The sequence below is a fragment of the Octopus bimaculoides genome, chromosome 8 (genome assembly GCF_001194135.2).
Source record: "Octopus bimaculoides isolate UCB-OBI-ISO-001 chromosome 8, ASM119413v2, whole genome shotgun sequence".
In the NCBI taxonomy this organism is placed as follows: domain Eukaryota; kingdom Metazoa; phylum Mollusca; class Cephalopoda; order Octopoda; family Octopodidae; genus Octopus; species Octopus bimaculoides.
This window is the reverse complement of record NC_068988.1, coordinates 69,655,448-69,661,713: the sequence shown is the minus strand read 5'-3', so window position 1 is coordinate 69,661,713 and position 6,266 is coordinate 69,655,448. Positions and strand designations below refer to the sequence as shown.

The 6,266-nt window shown below is 33.8% G+C and overlaps 1 long non-coding RNA gene across 1 annotated transcript in view; it reads right to left on the bottom strand.

Moving 5' to 3' along the window:
* LOC128248586 (uncharacterized) overlaps positions 1-4,884 on the bottom strand; it is a 118,655-nt gene extending 113,771 nt beyond the window's left edge. Inside the window, exon 1 of the long non-coding RNA XR_008264763.1 lies at positions 4,774-4,884. This is a non-coding gene — a long non-coding RNA (uncharacterized LOC128248586). The remainder of the gene's footprint in view (positions 1-4,773) is intronic.
* Between the last annotated feature and the right edge of the window lie 1,382 nt (positions 4,885-6,266).

Sequence of the window (6,266 nt, the reverse complement as noted above, 5' to 3'; positions counted from 1 at the left end):
ATATATATATATATATATACATGCATATATATATATATATATATACATATATATATATATATATACATATGCTTGTATATATATATGCACATATATGTATGTATATATGTATATCTCTCTCTATATATATAACACACACACACACACACATATATATAGGCAGAATTCAGAAAAAAACAAAAGATGAAGATGGTATATATATATATATATATATATACCAAATGGTAATATTGAGTAAGGCATGGCCTGGACCTATACTGGCCGAAACCTATCAAAGTTATATATATGTATATATATAAATATCAGTGGCGTGCGGTGACTTCCGGAGTTGGGCATGCAACGAATTCCTTTCTCCCCCACCTCCCGGCACTTTTTCAGTAAAAACTTTTTCGTATTCCTACGATTTACATATGGGAGATTCTGAATATGCAAGCCCCTCCGTATGACCTAAAATAAGCAGGGAATAAAAAAATGGCTCTGTAGAGATGACCATGAAATAAGTGTATTCTTCTCTTTCTTCGAAACGTCACTACTTTCCCATCCTCACACTCCCTTAAAAATGTCTAAAAAATCATAAGTGAAATGGAATAAAGATGAAATTGGATTCTGTTAATATGTTTGCATATTCGGAATCTCTGTTAAAGATAGGAATCCGAAAATTTTTTTCACGAAAATACGTTTTTCAAAGAGGTGCAATTCTGCATTAGCCCCTATACCTATTGGTTGAGCCGAATCAATTTGAAATGATTTAATTAAGAGAACATATTTAGTTACATTATATGGTCATGGTTTTAGATCGTTATGCTCTCGAAACAAGTCAGGTGCCTTATCATGCTACTTGTCAATTCCGGGTAAATTATTTATAGTCAAGCAGACTGTTCTGAGACTTACTGAACTCTGTGTATTAAAACACTATGTGTCACGCACACACATTGAAAATGTACGCATATACATGAATACACACATAATGAAAGACAGCGGAAATTCAACATTGTAAAATGCCCCCCCCCCAAAAAAAACTGTTGTGGCAGAAGCCAACATCGCTGAGACTGAAACAAGACACTTATTGAAAGTGAAAAAAGACACTTATTTACGGCCGTAAATAGACTACACCCAGCAGCACAGAAAGGAAAACCTATGCAGGTTAGGTTTGACGAAGAAATCGAACCATTTCTCCTGCCAAACAATACTGATGTAAAAAGGTCGAACCTTACGTTATAACTAACAGTAACCAAAACCTGCAATATATGCCCTTTAATATATTAAGTTTTTTTTTTTTAATGTTCTAAAATGTTACTTACCTAATTTCTAAATTAATTCAATTCTTCGATCTTTCTGGGCAAATATATCTATCATATTTTCATAGAAATTTTCTCTTTTCATCAATTGTTGTAAGAAATCTTTTTCAATTGACATTAGTGCCAACCTAGGCAGTCTTCTTTCTCCTACATTTCTTTGGTATGTTTTGATTCTACTTAATTCAGAAAAGGATCGCTCAACAGAAGCAGTGGTAGACAGAATTGTCAAAATCAACTGCACAGATTGAAGAGTTCTGGCATAACTTTTTTATGTGGTTGTTATCACAACAGGTCGTTGAAGTTTGAGATATACTATATCTTTATTTACAATGTTTTCATTTGTAAATTATAACAAATATTATTGTTTATTAATTAAAAGCTATAATGATAATCTCGTCACTTATAACTTAATTATAAGTATTTATCACTAAGCATAACTTTTAGTTTAAGCTGCGTAAATGTTATGATGTATCATACCAAGACGCTGAACGTGCGTTCATTACGTACATGTATGTTGAAGATATAGATTATATTTTTTTGACCGTTACACATAAAACAATACAGTTTCATTAATATACAGAAATAAATTCAACAAGTTGAAAGAAACGAGAAGTAACAGGAATTAAGTTTCTACATTAATTTATTATATACATTTTTTTTAACATTTATAGAAATTTAGAAACAAATCATTTCGTCGTAGAGAATTGCGACTTAAATTTTATATTAACTAATTTCTCATTCTGACTATAAGGTTTCACGACAATTCAATATTGTCGGATTTGAGTATTGAATATGGCATATATATTAGCTGATACTCAAAAGGGTGAGTGTCGTGGATTTGAGTGTCAATCCGACGATCACTGGAGAGTTTGCCGAAAATCAGGGTTTTTATAACTACTCATACACGAATCATAGAACCGTAACCCCGTGAAAGATTTTTTCAACGAAGTTCATAATTCGTATATGAGCAGTAATTTTTAACCAATGAGAAATCAATAATTTCTCATGTTCGGGCAAACGAACTTACGTTCTCTTTCTGCCTCTTATGAGTTTGCTACAGCTTCAACAAGATCACTGTTGTAAATGTGACTCATTAAATGATTTACACTTCGCTTTTTAAAGTCTTTCATTGAATACATCACATTGAGCTCACTTTGTAATCGTATTACATAAAAAAATCTGCCATAAGTGGGTTTTAAAGAATCTAAAGAGTCAACAGGAAATTGTTTGCAATACTCTTCAACTTTGTCGAAATTCAAAAGTTCCATGAATTTAAACTCTTCTAGGGATGAATATCTTGCTTTTATTTGGTCAACTGCTGTACTGATAATTTTGTTATAAAGCATTCTATAATGTCGTTGGGACTCAATAGATATATTTTTGGATCTCTGAATTCCGATTCTTGCATCGACTCCTTATTTTCCCCCTAACACATCATAAAAGATTGAAAAATTATCAAGTTTGTTTTCGAGTACAGTTCTAGTTTTATCTATTTGCTCTTTACAATACACTATGTCATGACTTTTACTCTGGAGAATGCTAAATAAGACGTCGGTAAAAGAATAAAAAGTCACTGAATACTTCTAGCAAAAATAAGAAATCAGGAGCTTTTAAAGTGTGTAAGAATCCAATTGCTGAATTTATGGTGGTATCATCCCATGCTTCAGGATTTTCAATGATGTGTTCAAAAAGGCTGATTATGAAATTATAATTTTCATTTGTGGTAATAATAAGACGTGAGGAGTAATTTCATCTAGTTGCTGTTGCTTTCGGAAATCTTTTTTTAACAATGTTGTCTAATGCATTAGCCCTTTTGGGTGATTTCGTAAAAAATGAACCCAGTCCGTGTTAGGTACTATTCAGGAAAAGTGGTCCCGGTGTGCACACTCGCGCATCCGCGCTAGCGAGTCGTGACTAGTCGATATTACGACAACCTACCGCGAGTGCGCAAAACATGTATGAGGGTTTTTTCTAAATAAAGTAAATAACTTTTTTACACAAAGTAAATAAATTATACGCTACCTGTTTATGGTAAAGAGTCCATTAAAACGTCGGTCTTTCAAAATCTGCTGTTGTTCAATGGTATCAGTACATGAGGGACATTACAAGTAATTATCTTTTGCGTAACCCCTACCAAATTGGTCCACTTGGGCACATCGTAGAAATAGATTAATCTATAATGTGCACGTGCAAATACAACGGAGGATGAGATAGAGAATGATTGTGAAAGAACTAAATTTAGGATAGGGGCACAACAATGAATAAAGATGGCACATTCATATTTCTTTCTTACTTTTACCTGTAACTCATTTAATTGTCCTGCCATTGTAGCGGCACCATCATATGTTTGTGCAATCAATTTGTTTCCACAATCTCACGTCTCAATGCATTTAGAGACATGTTCAGATAAAGCATTTTCAGATCGATCTGCACTAACATCAATAAAACCGATAAATCGTTCTTTCGTCATACAGTCTTCAACGTAAAACTGTTGGCAGTTGTGAATATGCTGAGACATTAGATGTCTCATCAACAAGAATAGAAACAAACTTAGCTTGCTCAATTTCCTTTTGCATCTCATTCAACATAACTTTATGAATTGCATCGATCAAGTCATTTTGAATTCTGTTGGACAGACCGGTGAAGATAGAAGCTGTAGCTAGATGACTTTCCATTGTTTTGTAATATCTACTGATTAAACATACGAGTTCTTTATAATTTCCACAATTATTAGAGCCTTCAGATTCAAAATGACCCTGAAACGATAATTCCTGAAGGCCTAAAAAATAACAACATCGATCAATCATTGCAGAATGAATCTGTTTCGTCTAACTTTCTCATTAGGATGTTGCATGCTTTGATTTTTACATGCATCTAATTGTAAATCTATGCGAACATTCCCGAATATTTTAAGATCTATCAAAGATTTAATATGCCTTTGAAAACGCTCGTGCTTCAGCATAGCCATATGTAAATTATTTAAATCATCATAGCCTTTATCTTTCCAAACATTCTTTTCTAAGCAAAAAAGTAAACAAGGCCAACAGAATAATCTATTACGTGTAGTACTTTCAGTTAGCCATTTTTTCTTTTCATACAAATTAACCTGAAATTGTCTCGTGAATTTCTTGTAGCTTCACAAATTAGATAAATTTCGGTGTTGGTCTCCTACTGTTTATAATTGTTTTCTATCGAAGTCTCTTTTCGAAAAACTATTTCTCAAAATATCGTTCATTACACACATTTCAATCATTTCGAAAAAGCTGCTCTTATATAAAAACACACGTGTAAGCCTCTGCGTAAATTATAGGTCAATTTCAACAAAACGAAAAAATAACCTTAGTTAAATTAATTTACGATTAATTAGCTACTTCTGAAATAAGAAATATAATATACATAATATATTTGTTTTCAGAACACTCCAAAAATATAATAGTGCAAACAGATGCTTTGGATGAAAAAAATTCAAACTTACCGCCAGGCTATTGCAACATATCATCTGGCTAACTCAGGAATTATGGGACTGTTCTTATTCCGGTCAGAAATTGTATGAGTGGAAGCAACAATTCTACATTACCAAAGAGACAAAGAGGGAGTGTCTGTCACGTGGGTCTTCTCAAAGCAGAAGTACGAGTCACTGAAAGAGGGGATGTAGAGACAAAATATTTCGAAAACACCTGGACGGATTTTCTTTGAAACAAAGTAACTATTTTATCTAATTTTCCGACGATATAGATAAAAATGCCAATTTTTTGCAATACCCTAGATTGTAGGGCATTTTAAAAGTTTCCAGGCGTTTTTTTTTTCAGGTTGGGTGGTATTGAACCCAACGCTCTGATAACAACAGGGACAACCTCTATGCTTGCTTCTCATAGCTGCCACATCTTGGTGATCTCAATTCTCAGGTTTTCATATCTATTAATCTTTTCTTTCGTTCATGATTATTATTATTATTATTATTATTATTAATATTATTATCATTATATGAAAACTCTCAGCTTGTTTTGCTGGGTATGATGGAAAGCGTCAGCTGTGCACAGCCAGAAGACTATGGTGACACTTGTTTACTGGTCATGCTTCAAGAACCCTGCAAAGAATTCCTACAGTTCCAAGCAATGCTGATTTTTGTTGGTCTTTTATCTTCACTCTTGCAGCAATCTTTTTCAGCCATGCTTGTAGGTGAGTGCTGATACTTCCAAGTGCACCAATTACTATTGGTATCACGTCTACTCTTTTCATTGACCACAACCTTCGTATTTCCCACTTCTAATCATCATAGTTGTTTATTTTTCCTTCTTCTTTCACATTGATCCTGTTGCCACCAGGACATGCAATGTCGATTATCATACCTGTTCTTTCTTTTTTTCACAACAACGTCAGGTTTCTGATATCTGGTTGGGTGATCATACTGGATCATCGCATCCCACTGGATTTTACAGTTCTCATTTTTGCTGACTCATTCTGGGGTTTCCTCATACCATGTCTTTGCCCTTTGTAGGCTGTAATTTCCTCAGAGCTTCCAATGGATCATTCTTGTCACATTGTCATGGTGTCTTTTGTATTTGCTTTTGTGTCAATTTCTGGCATTTGCTAATGATGTGCCATACCATTTCACCCCTCTGACCACACATTCTGCATTTGTCACTATTGGTAGTGTTGTCTATTCAGCAGTTCATATAGTTGGTCCTTAATGTTTGTTCTTCAGCTGTGCATGTGAGTGCTTCTGTCTCTATTTTCAGGTCACTCCTCCTCATCCAAAGCCACTGGTCCTCTCTATCTGTCCTGGCATTCACATCTCTTTCAAACTGACCATACATTTTCTTTTCTTGCCATGCTTTTTCTTTTTGTTCATTTCTTGTTTAAAATTTTCTTTGTTACATAATTTTCAGTTTTGATGAAGCTGACCTGCTTCATGTGTTTTAAATATTGGCTCCACAGCATTTTTTCATATACTACCCTACGCTGTTT